The sequence below is a fragment of the Trichosurus vulpecula genome, chromosome 4 (assembly GCF_011100635.1).
Source record: "Trichosurus vulpecula isolate mTriVul1 chromosome 4, mTriVul1.pri, whole genome shotgun sequence".
Lineage (NCBI taxonomy): Eukaryota > Metazoa > Chordata > Mammalia > Diprotodontia > Phalangeridae > Trichosurus > Trichosurus vulpecula.
Genome location: NC_050576.1, coordinates 31,981,055 through 31,994,740, shown reverse-complemented (window position 1 = coordinate 31,994,740; position 13,686 = coordinate 31,981,055).

Here is a 13,686-nt window from a genome sequence, read left to right as displayed (position 1 = left end):
TCATACCCTTTGACCCAGCAATACCACTTCTAGGGTTGTATCCCAAAGAGATCACACAAGTGGGAAAGGGACCCATATATACAAGGGTATTTATAGCAGCTCTTTTTGTGGTAGCTAAGAATTGGAAATCAAAGGGATGCCCATCAATTGGGGAATGGCTGAACAAGCTGTGGTATATGAAGGTAATGGAATACTATTGTGCCATAAGAAATGGGGATGATACGAACTTCACGACAACCTGGAAAAACCTACATGACATAATGCTGAGTGAGTGCAGCAGAGCCGGGAGAATGTTGTGTACAGCCACAGATGTGTGGATTCTGTGATGACTAACCCTGATGGACTTTGCTCTTCTCAGCAACACAGGATGCGGGGACAACTCCAAAGGACTCATGATGGAGAATACTGTCTACATCCAGAGAAAGAACTATGAGGTGTGAATGCAGATTGAGGCACACTTTATGCTCGCCTTCCCCCCCCCCTTTTTTTCTCTCTTTTTGTTTTTGGGTTTGGTTTTTTTTTTTTGTTCTGTTTCTTCTTTCTCATGATTCATTCCATTGGTCATGGTTCTTCTCCACAACTTGACTAGTATGTAAGTTAATTCAATGCAAAGTTGTACATGGAGGATGTATGGGATTCCATGCTGTCTTGGGAAGGGAGGGGGGGAGAGAGAGAAGAAAGTCTGGAACTCAAAATTATGTGGAGCCGAATGTTGTAAACTAAAAATTAAAAAAAAGTAAATAAATAAATAATTTTTTTTAAAAAAGAACATTCATTCAATAATTCTCTATTATATAAATTCTCCTTCCTAAAAGGTAATTACGTTTGGCAGACTAGTTGACATCCACTAATAATCATGGAGAGGTGGGAAGAACACAGGTGGGAGTTGATGAGCTATCAGTCACATTAGAAAGACACCTCCCAAATTAAAAATCAGGGAGAAGGACCTATTTGTACAAAAAAGAATTATAGCAGCTCTTTTTGTGGTGACTAAGAATTGGAAATCAAGGGGATGCCCATCAATTGGGAAATGGCTGAAAAAGCTGTAGTATATAATTCATGGAATATTATTGTGCTATAAGAAATGACAAGCAGGATGATTTCAGAAAAACCTAGAAAGATTTACATGAACTGATGCAAAAAGAAGTGAGCAGAACCAGGACAATAACAATAAGAGCAATGTTGTCGATGAAGAACTGTGAATGACAGCTATTCTCAGCAATACAGTGATCCAAGACAATCCCAAAGCTCTCATGACGAAGCATGCTATCTGCCTCCAGAGAAAGAACTGATATTTACTGAAAACAGACCGACACATACTGTTTTTCCTTCCTTCCTTCCTTCCTTCCTTCCTTCCTTCCTTTCTTCCTTCCTTCCTTCCTTCCTCTCTCTCTCTCTCTTTCTGTCTGTCTTCCTTCCTTTGAGTCTTCTTGTTCAAAATGACTAATATGCAAATATTTTACATGATTGTACATGTATGACCTATATCAGATTGCTTAGCATCTCAGGGAGGCAGGAGGGAGGGGAGGAAGGGAACTTGGAACTCAAAACAAAAAAAAAGACCCAAAAGTTTAAAAAAATGTTTTAATATGTAGTTGGGGAAAAACTATAAGAAAGAAAGAAAGAAGAAAGAAAGAAAGAAAGAAAGAAAGAAAGAAAGAAAGAAAAGAGAAGGAAGAAAGAAAGAAGAAGAAGAAGAAAGAAAGAAAGAAAGAAAGAAAAGAGGAAGGAAGGAAGAAAGAAAGAAAGAAAGAAAGAAAGAAAGAAAGAAAGAAAGAAAGAAAGAAGGAAAGAAGAAGAAAGACACCTCCCAGTCCCTCAGGTCTACCCCTAGGCTCTGAGAAGATAAGTATAGCTAAACTCTGAATATCTGACTTGTCAATAAGGATAGATGTTTGTGACATTGCTCCAGAGCTTACATGTCATACACTTTAAAGTCTAGCTCCTCAATTTATGGTGGCAAAGAATTGGAAATTAAGGGATGCCCATCAATTGGAGAATGGCTGAACAAGTTATGGTATATGAATGTAATGAAATACTATTGTTCCATAAGAAATGATGAGCAGGCAGATTTTAGAAAAACCTGGAAAGAATTACATGAACTGATGCTGAGTGAAGTGAGCAGAACCAGGAGAACATTGTACATAGTAACAGCAACATGGGGCAACGACCAGCTTTGACAGACTTAGCTCTTCTCAGCAACACAATGATCCAAGGTAATTCCAAAAGACTCATGATGGAAAATACTATCCAGAGAAAGAACTGTGGGGTTGGAATGTAGATCAAAGCATACTATTTTCTCTCCTTTTGTTTTTTTTTCTTTCTCATGGTTTTTCCCTTTTGTTGTGATTCTTCTTTCACAACATGACTGTTTCCACATATGTTAAATATGATTGTACATATATAACACATATCAGATTGCATACCAATGGGGGGGAATTTCGAATTCTTTATCTTATAAAAGTGAATGTTGAAAACTAGAAATAGATAAATATTTTAAAAGATAAAGTCTAGCTCCAATCTCTTCAGAGTTGTTGAACAAAAATTTCCTCACATATTCTTTGGCCAAGACAAACTGGCCTATTCATTCCTTTCTACTACCTACCTCTCCACCACCTGCAAACATGCCTATGTTCCTCTATCCTTAAAAAAACCTTCACTTTATCCACACTTCCTGTCTTTTGTGGCCAAACTACTTAAGAAGACCATCTATTTCCTTTTCTTTCACTCTCTTCTTAGCTCTCTGCATTTTGACTTTGTAGCTCTCTAAGGTTATCAATTGTCAAATCCAGTGACCTTTTATTAATCCTCACTCTTCTCAACCTCTCTGGAACCTTTGATTTCACCCCCTTCTTGTGACACTGCTCTTTCCTGTTTCTCTTTCTACCTGTCTGACTGCACTAACCAAGGCTGTCTTTGGCCAGTTTCTCCTCTCCCTCTATACTATCTCCCTTGTTTGTGTCATCAGGTCTTATGGATTCAATTAGCATCTCTGCAGATGATTCTCAGATCTAATTATCCAGCCCTAACTTCCCTCCTGAGTACCACTCTCACATCTCCAACTGCCTATTGGACATCTCAAATTGCATATCCCATAGACATTTAAAATTCAACATGTCTGGAACTAAACTCATTGCCTTTCCCTTCAAACCCTTCACTCTTCCTAACCTCCCATGTAGAATTGCAGAATGTATCACTCTCCTTTCAGTGACCCAGGTTCGCACCCTCCATGTCATTCTGGACTCCTCATTCTCTCCCCCTACCCTATATCCAATCTGTTGACAAGTTCTGTCATTTCTACCTTTGCCGCATCTTCTGCATATGCCTACTTCTTTCCCTAAATGCTGCCCCCTCACACAAGTCTTCATCACCTCATTGCTGGACTACTGCAATAACCTTCTGGTTGGGCATCTCTTTGCTTCATTGCTATCCATTCCAATCTTAGCTGTCAAAAGTGATAAAACCTAGATCTGATCATGTGATCTCCCTACTCAGTAAACTCTGGCTCCCTATTACCTCCAGGATCAAATATAAATCTTTCTCTTTTGCTTTTAAATCTCCTCATAACCTGGCCCCACTTCTATAGTTGCAGTATTCTTACAGCTTATTTCCTTCTCCCATATTCTCTGACCCCAGTGGCACTGGCTTCCACACTCTTCCTTGCACAAGACACTCCATCTCCCATCTCCCATATAAGTGGCTGTCCCTCAAGCCTGGAATTCTCTCCCTCCTCATCTCCACTCTCAAGTCTCAGCCAAAATCCTGCCTTTTGCACAAAGCCTTTCCCAAACCCTCCCTTAATGTCAGTGCCTTCTCTCCATTGATCATTTCCCATTTATCCTGTCTATAGGTTTTTGTACATAATTGTTTGCATGTTGTGTCTGCCATTAAACTTGAGCTCCTTAACATCCAGCATTGTTTTTGCCTTTCTTTGCATCCCCAGCAGTTAGAACAGTGTTCAGCTAATAGTAGGCACTTAAAGGTTCTTTGACTAACTGGCTAGACTGTTCCTCTCACACAGCACTCTAATCTCCCATCTCCACACTTTAGCACAGTCTGTTCCCCAGGCCTGACATGCACTCTCTCCTCCCCTCCAACTCACAGAACCCCTAATCGAGGGTCAACTCATGTGTCATCCCCTACTGACCATTGTTCCATATCCCCTTTAGTCACTAGTGACTCAATCTACCACCACCACCCTTCTACATATTTATCCATTTCATTCTATATCCTCAGTCCCCAAAGGACTATAATATGCTTCTTGAAGGTGAGAACAGTTTTTTTGTTCATTCTTGTATTCCCAGTGCCTACCTACCACAGTGTCTGGCACAAAGTAACTGTTTGCTTAATAAATATTTGCAGGCTTATTTTAAGATAGCCTCCTGCAGTCAACCCTTCTTTCTCATGTATCTCCAATCTCTCTCTCTGGGCTAGATACGTCCTGTCCCTAGTTTCCCAATTCCTTAAAAAGTGGTCCTTCCACCCCTGTAGATTGACAGAATCCTCTCCCATCTCTCCTTCTACTAAACTTCTTGTAAAATTGATAACTCCCAACATCTCTGCTTCCTCACCACCAACTCCTTTGCAATCCAAATTCTGACCCCATCACTCCCCTGAAATTCCTCTTTCAAAAGTCCCCAATGACCTCTTCTTGACAGCCTTTTAAAGCCTTCTCTCAAGCCTCAGCCTCCTTGCCTTCTCTGCAGTAGCTGACAAGTGTTAAGCATGACTCCTGCCTACCAGATATAATAAGTCAACAAAAGTTTATTTTTAAAAGATATTTTTAAAAGTTTATTTTGTTAAATATTTCCCAATTACATGTAAAAAGATTTTTAACATTCATTTTAAAAAATTTTAACTCCAAATTCTCTCTTTTCCTCCTCTCCCCCACTCATTGAGAAGGCAAGCAATATATCAATTATATATGTGAGGTCATACAAAATATTTCTGTATTAGCCACAACAAGCATTTATTATTCACCTACTATGTGCCAGGCACTGTGTCAAAAGCTAAGGATATGAAGAAAGGGGAAAAATTAGATTTCAAGGAACCCACGTATCTAATGGGGGAGACAACATGCAAGCAAACAATTGTAACAAAAAGATAGAGACAGAATAAATGGGAGGTGATCTCAGAGGGAAGGTCCTAAGATGAAAGAGAATTTGGTTTCTGTTGCTCAGATTTATTCAATGTTTCCTCATCTCCTTAATAAAGTGGACATTTCTTAAGGATTTGTTCTTATCTTTAGACTAGGCAGCATGCCTAATGAACTGAGTGCTGAATTAGGCATCCTGAAGATCTGGGTTCAAATCCTGCCTCACAGACTTACTAGTAGATGACTCAGTTAACACATTAATATTATGAGCCTCAGTCTCCTCTTCTATGAAACAGACATAATAACACCTGTGAGAAGCATCATAATATAGTAGAAAGAGAGCTGCCCTCTTAGTCGGGTAATCCTGGGTTCAACTCCTAATTCTGACACACACTGTTGGTATGACCCTGGGAACATGACTTTGACTTTTCAGAGCTCCCAGGCAATTCCTTAAAACTATAATTGGCAGAGCCAGTGCCCGTCAGTATTGGTATAGGAGAGAGACAGAGACAGAGACAGAGAGACAGAGACAGAGAGAAAGAGCAGAGAGAGAGATAGAGCCAGACAGACAGATAAAGACGGACAGATCAGGGGTGGGGGGAGACAGAGGAGAGAAGGGGGAGAGATACAGAGAGAGACAGAGAGACTGGGGAGAGAAGGAGAAAGAGACAGATAGGGGTGTGGGAGATGGGGAGAGAAGGGGAAGGGGGGAGAGGAGTGAGACAGGGAGAAAACAGGGTGGGGAGGGGAAAAGGGGTAGGAGGAGAGAGTGACACAGAGAGAGGGGTGGGGAGGGAGAAAGACAAGGGAAAGTAAATAAACATTTTGCAAATGATAAAGTGCTACAAGAATGTCAGTAGTTGTTAATTACACTCCCTCCCATTAGCTGAAGTCAAAGGACATGATTTAAATTCTTTTTACAATTCTTTGTAAATTGTGTGATCTTGGGCAAGACACTTAACTTCAGTTTCCACCTTTATAAAATGAGGTAATTGGATCAGATTGACTCTTGAAATCTTTCCCAGCTACATATGAAATCCATGTTCACCCTCTGCTTCAAGAAAGCCAAACTTTATTATGCAAATCATCAGTAGGTCTGCAGACCTACTGCCTCTTCTGAGCTCCAGATGCCACGCTTCCTCATGTCTAGCTGCCTACCTCCCATGGCACCTCTACCACATTCCAAACAACCCTCCCTAACCTGAGCTCTTGTCTTTCCCCAACACTCCACTCCTGACTTCTCTCTTCTTGTCTGTGGTCCCATTCAGCTGGCCTCTCATGTCCTGGACCTTGCTGTTGTCTTTCCCTCTTCCTGTGCTCTCGTTTCTCCTCTCCCCTCAGTTATAGGCTCCTGCCTATTCCTTCTCACTGCTTTAGCATCTGCTGTCCCCTCTCTTAATGCCTACCACTATCACCTAATACAAGCCCTCATTGCCACCTTCATTAGCTTCATAGCAGATCATCCCTCCCTCCTTCTCCACTCCAATCCAGTCTTCACACACATAGTCCCAGTAATCTTCCACATACATAGTTTTTATGCCCCTACTTAGCTACAAACCTTTCTTCAGCTCCCTCCTCCATTCTGAATGAAGTTCAAGGTCATCAGCCTAGTTTTTAAGACCCTAGAAAATCTGGCACCCTTCTATCTTCTCAGGCTTATCTCCCACCCCTGACCACCAGGCACACTGTAGCCTGTCAGACAAGACAAATCTCTAAGTCCAGCTATGACTCTGCATCCTTTTGCCCCATCCCCAATCTGTTGAATTCCTACTGGCCCCCCACCCTTAAAATGTAATTCCAGTGGTCATTCATTTTGGAATCTCCCCACAGCTGGTAATAATCTTTCCCCTCAGATCTTGATCAGCACCACATTTGGCCCTCTCAGGGGTTAAAATCTCTTATTATTGTGGATTAAAGCAACTTGCGGCTTTGCCCCATCCACCCCCACCCCCACTCCCCACCATGCTTTATTAGTAGGGCCAGGAGGCCAGTGGAAACACTGAAGCTGATAGGTTAGGCAGGGATCCACTAGGCTGCCTCCTCCTCTCTCTGCCTCTGCCTCTGCCCAAGTTCCTCCCAAGGCCCTACACATAAGAGATGCCAGTGAATGTCTGTAACAATGGCTATTATGATAACTATGTCCTCTCTCTATGGCCTTTCATCCTCACAGTGGTTAGAGGGGTGAAGAGTTGGCAGGAGGCAGGAATAGGGGAAAAGGCAGGGTTGTGCCCAGCCTAGGACTTCTAGGCTCCTCTGTGGATTACAAAGTCCTTTCTAGCAAAGGATGCTCACTGACCCTTCCGAGCTTTTCCCCGCACCCCACCCCCCTCTTCCCCCATCCAGTCCTGCCAGTGGCGCCACGGTCTGGACGGCTAGGTCTCTGTCCATCTCTCTCCCTCCCCCCTCAGCCATTTCCGGGGCCCGTGACGACACCTAACTCCCTCCTCACTTTCCATCGCCAGTGGAAAAAAGGAAACACCGGCAGATCCCCTGCAGAGCAGCTAAAAATAACCTCCGGGAGGAGGGGAGCGGGCGGTGACGTGAGACTCAGGGGCACGCCAGGAAACACGGCCCCCTCTCCCTTCTCCGCAGGACCATGGACAGAGGCGAGGACTGGGAGGGGAGGGAGGAAGTGGGGGAGAGACAAAGGGTGATCTCCCTTCTCCCGTTCCCCCACCCCAACGTCTCACAGCCACTGTCAAGTCTGGAGGCATGGGGCCCCGCCTACCACCACCCTTCAGCTCCTCGGGGCACCCAGAGCCGGCTGTCCCCAGCCCAGTCCCTCTCCCAGGTGGGCCACAGGAAGACAGACAGGACAGGAACAGACGGAGAGGATGGATGGACCAGTGGGCAGCTTGACCCCGGACGTGACCTAGCGGACAAAAGCGAGTCCAATTAGGGGGGAGGCGCAGAGCCCCAGTTCTCCCCTCTCCTCCTCCCCGCCCTTCTCCCCTTTATCTTTCAGTCCAGCCGGAAGCGGGAGCTGTTTAGAGAGGGTCAGGGCCCCATCCTGTCAAACCTCCCACACCCGGTGCCCCTCTACACCTCTCTAGCAGATGTTTGCTTTTCCTAGGAGCTGTTCCCCCAAGGCCAGGACACCCAGGATCTCTCCAAGAACACCACGACCTGCACCCCACCCCCACCCTCAGTGCAGAATGATCCAGGGTAAAGCAATTGTCCACTCAGGCCTCAGGCAAATGCCCTGTGCACAGAGGGCCGTCAAACATTTATCAAGATCCTGCTCTGTGCCAGACAGTGTGTTGGTGGGTGCCTGGGCATTCAGACCAAAACCAGGCAGGCAGTCCTTGCCTTCAATGTTTCTTGGGAGAACACCTAACAAACTATCGCACAGTCAGTGTCTCCTAAAAGGCCACCTTAGACTGGCCTCAGTCTCGTGGGAGACCCTTTCAGTCTCTGGGCAATATGGGCTTCCCATTCTCCATCCTAAACTTCCCTCTCTCCAACTGCAGGGATGGGAGGCAACACTGGTACCAGCACCAGCCCCTTACAAGAGGGGGTGGAGCTTTCTCCCTCACGAAGGAAAATAAGCATTTATATTGTGTCTGCTGTATGCCAGGCACTGTGCTAAATGCCATTTTTCACAAATATCATTTCATCTGAACTTCACAACAACCCTGTGAGGTAGGTCCCAGCTCAACCTGGAATCTCCTCACAGCTCCTAACAAACTTTCCCCTCAGATCTTAGACTCATGGAATTTTACAATCATAGTATCTCTTTAGAATCAACTGTCAGCAAGCCAAGGACTTGGCATTTCATAGGTGCCAGAACTGTCTTGGCAAAGATACTGGAGTGACTTGCCATTTCCTTCTCCAGCTCATTTTTCAGATGAGGAAACTGAGGCCAATAGGGTTAAGTGACTTGCCCAGGGTCACACAGCTAGTAAGTGTCTGAGGCCAATTTTGAACTGAGGTCTTCCTGACTCCAGGCCTGGTGCTTTACTCATTGCACCACCTAGCTGCCTTTTTACCTCACTAATATCCCACACTGTTCCCCCTCTCCCCCTCTAAGAGCCATCCCATATAAGAAATAGTATTTTTAAGGACCAAAAAAGGGAAAAGTGCAGGAAAAATCAGTTGAACTGATCTATATATTGAAAAAGTCTGAAGACATGTGCAACATGCAATACTTATGGACCTCCCAGCTCTGCAAAGGAATAGGCCACCAGCACCTATTTAAGTCCCTGTTTTGTGCAGAGCTCTTTAGTGGCAGAAGCAGAAGATGCAGTTTAGATAAAACTGGGTGCCACCCTCCTCAATCCTTAGAAAACTGAAACCCACAACAAATTGCAGAAGTACACCAGAGCACAAATAAAGTGTCCCTGTGAGGTCTTTGGGGGAAGGGGATCAAGGCAGCCTTCCTGGAGGAGGTGGCTTAAATGTATGGGTAGAAATGCCACAGGCAAAGAAAGCAGAAAACAGGATCCCAGTCCTAGAACACAGTGGGGGGTGGGGCAAAGAGGAAGGAAAGAAAGAAGGAAACAAGCAGTTATTGTGTCTAACACGTGCCAGGCACTTTACAGCTATTATCTCATCTAATCCTTACAACAGGCCTGGGAGGTAGGTACTATTTATTATCCCTACTTTATAGTTGAGATAACTGAGGCAGGCAGAGGTTAACTGACTTGCCCAGGGTGACACAGCTAGCAAATGTCAGGCTGGAGCTGAACTCAGGACTTCCTGACTCCAGACCCAGTTCTATCCACTGCATCACCTAGCTGCCTTGGGAGGGCCTTTGGCACATTCAGGGCTCCAGTTTGGCTACAGGATGTAGTGAGCAGAAGGCAATACCAGGATCCTCTCTAGACAGGCAGACTGATGAACTGCTGGGAAAGATGAGAACGCCAGATGAGGAATTTTTAAGTTCTCTAAAGGGGCAACGGGAAGGTCTAAGCAGAGATGTGGCATCACCAGATCCATAGGTATGAAAGGCCTGGGTTGGGGGGAGGGAGAGAATAGAGGCAGGAAGACCTTAAAGGAAGCCATTATCATCATCCAGGCAGATGGTTAGAAGGGTGGTGGATGGAGGGGATGGAGGACAGGAGTGCTATCTGCCCAGCAACGACTGGATTCATCTGTATGGATATTGATATTACATATGTATATTTCACCAAGCAGCCAGAGAAGGGTGGAGGGGAGCCCCAAACCAGCAAGGCCTTGTACCACAGCTGTATAGACAGGCATACACCTCTATGGTGTCCTGTCCTGGTCACTGGAAGAAGGCGGCAAATGATGAGGGTGGTGACACGCTGGCTTATTTGGAAAAACATGGGATGTGCTGTCAGAAGCTCCAGGTTGAAATCCTAACTTACCACCTGCTCTCTTTTGGACAAGTCCCCTTTCATGTTTTCCTTTGTTAAATGACAGGTTGAAGTAGATGGACTTTTAAGCCCCTTCTAGCTGTATTCCTGTGACTCTTCAAATGTCCTACAAAAAGGACCATTTTTTGTACAAAAATATATAGCAGCTCTTTTTTGTGGTGGCAAAGAATTGGAAATTGAGGGCATGCCCATCAGTTGGGGAATGGCTAAACAAGTTGTGGTATACAAACATGATGCAATACTATTGTGCTATAAGAAATGATGGGCAGACACATTTCAGAAAAACCTGGGAAGATTTGCATGAACTAATGCAAAGTGAAATGAGCAGAACCAAGAGAACATTGTACAGATGGTAATAGCAATACTGTATGATGATCAACTGTGAGTGATTTCACTATTCTCAGCAATACAATGATCCAAGACAACCCCAAGGGACTCGTGATGAAGCATGCTATCCAACTCCAGAGAAAGAACTGATGGAGTATGAATGTAGATCAAAACATACTATGTTTTATTTAATTTTCTGTGGGGTTTTTTTCTTTTGGTTTGTGTCTTCTTTCACAACATGACTAATGTGGTAATATGTTTTGCATGATTGAACATGTTATAACCTATATCAAATTGGTTACTAACTCAGGGAGAAAGGAGATGAGGGAGGGAGGGAGAAAATTTAGAACTCAAAGTATTTTAAATGAATGTTTTAAAAACAGTTTTTACATGCAACTGGGAGAAAATAAACTATTAGTTAAAAAATAAAATTAAAATTCACTTAACTATCTGCTCAGCCCCAAATGGGAGCTAGGGACTGTTCCAATATTGCTGAAAAAGAAGCCTGGAATGGTATGGGACAAACTTAGACAAATCTTTTCTCCTCAGGTCCTTACTCTGTAAAATAATGAGGTTCAATCTTTAAAATCCCTCTCAGGTCTGATGGTCTCTGTCCTAAGTTCTAAGCCCCTCCCGCCTTTTAAATTTTCTGTTCTCTATTCAAAGATCCTTCCTAGCTGTCACATTGAATATTCTATAATTTTCTAAGTTAATTATGGGAGACTGATACTCAGAGAAGCCAAGAGATGGGAAAACACCTTGGTGAGAAAATTAAGGCAAAACATTGTTCTTTGTCATTTATCTGACTCTATCTCTTTGTGTCTTCCCTTCTTTTCCTGTTTCCATTTCCTGTCTCCAGTTTTGGTCTCCATGTCTTTGTCTTTTTCTCTTTGCTGGGTTTCTAAATGTTTCTCAGCTCCTGTCTGTCTTCACCTCCCTCCACGTTTTCCTCTTTGTAGCTTTCAGTCTCTCCAGGACGTATCTATGCTTGTTACCTATCTCCACTTTTCACCTCCAACTTGTCTCTTTCCCTCCATCTCTCTGTGTATCCCTGTTTCCTATCTCCGGGTTGTCTCCATATTTATGTCTTCTCATCTCTCTGTCCTTCCTGTCTCTCTCTCTCTCCCTATCTCTTATCTCTTGTCTCTGACTCCATCTCACTGTCTTTCTCTCTCCTTGTCTGTCTCCATCTTCTTGATGTCACTTCCTCTCTCTATCCCTCATCTGTTTCCTTGTTTTCTTCCTATCTCAATCCATGTGTCTTTCCTCATGCCCTTCATTCCTACAGTCAATTTAGGAGAACTATGGGCACTTCATGAGTGTTGGCAATATTTGCTTTGAGATCATGGGTAGGGCTTGTCTATATCATCCATGCACAGTCATGGGACATGGTGGGGGTGGAAGCCAGCTGCACAGATGCCCTGTGACTATAAAGGGATGAGACTGAGGCCACAGGCCACACAGGAAACTTATCTTACTGCTTTATGGGTATGCCTTATACACTCATAGACATTCACACATGTGTGTGATTGTCCCTCCTCCCCTGTATACTCATACAAAGACTGAATGAAAAAGAAATACACATTCAGATTCAAAGAAAGGCCAAAAGAGACAGAGAGACACAAATATATGGGGAAGGGAATAAGCATCTGTGTTGTGTCTACTATGTGTCAGGCACTGTGCTAAGTGCTTTTTATAAATATCTCCTAACTTAAGCCAGAATGGGAAATTGAGAGGTAAACAAAAAAAAATGGAGAGGTGTATCAGTAGGAGGTAGGGATATGTAGTCTGAAGAAGGGAAAATTTAGAAGGGGGTGAGGGTGGTTTTTAGGTAATTGAAGGGATGTGATGCAGAGGATGGATTAGCTTTGTTTTGTCCAGCTCCAGGGGCAGAAGAAAGAATGATGTGGGTACATTGCAGAGAGGCAGTGAGGCAGTGAGGAAGCGAGGCAGACAGTGAGGCAGTGAGGCAGAGAGGCAGTGAGGCAGAAAGGCAGGCAGTGAGGCAGAAAGGCAGGGAGGCAGGGAGGCAGAAAGGCAGGCAGGGAGGCAGTGAGGCAGAAAGGCAGTGAGGCAGAAAGGCAGTGAGGCAGAAAGGCAGGCAGTGAGGCAGAAAGGCAGTGAGGAAGTGAGGCAGGCAGTGAGGCGGTGAGGTAGTGAGGCAGGCAGTGAGGCAGAAAGGCAGTGAGGAAGCGAGGCAGGCAGTGAGGAAGCGAGGCAGTGAGGCAAAAAGGCAGGCAGTGAGGCAGTGAGGCAGGCAGTGAGGCAGTGAGGCAGAAAGGCAGGCAATGAGGCAGAAAGGCAGTGAGGAAGCGAGGCAGGCAGTGAGGTAGAGAGGCAGTGAGGCACAGAGGCAATGAGGCAGAAAGGCAGGCAGTGAGGCGGTGAGGTAGTGAGGCAGGCAGTGAAGCAGTGAGGCAGAAAGGCAGGCAGTGAGGCAGAAAGGCAGTGAGAAAGTGAGGTAGAGAGGCAGTGAGGCAGAGAGGCAGAAAGGCAGTGAGAAAGTGAGGCAGGCAGTGGGGTAGAGAGGCAGTGAGGCAGAGAGGCAGAAAGGCAGTGAGGAAGTGAGGCAGGCAGTGAAGTAGAGAGGCAGTGAGGCAGGCAGCGAGGCACAGAGGCAATGAGGCAGAAAGGCAGGCAGTGACGCAGTGAGGCAGAAAGGCAGTGAGAAAGTGAGGCAGGCAGTGAGGCAGAAAGGCAATGAGGAAGTGAGGCAGGCAGTGAGGCACAGAGGCAGTGAGGCAGAAAGGCAGGCAGCAAGGCAGTGAGGCAGAAAGGCAGTGAGGAAGTGAGGCAGGCAGTGAGGCAGTGAGTCAGGCAGTGAGGCAGAGAGGCAGTGAGGCAGTGAAGTAGTGAGGCAGACAGTGAGGCAGTGAAGCAGTGAGGCAGGCAGTGACACAGCCCTGAGGTCAGGAACAAAGGATG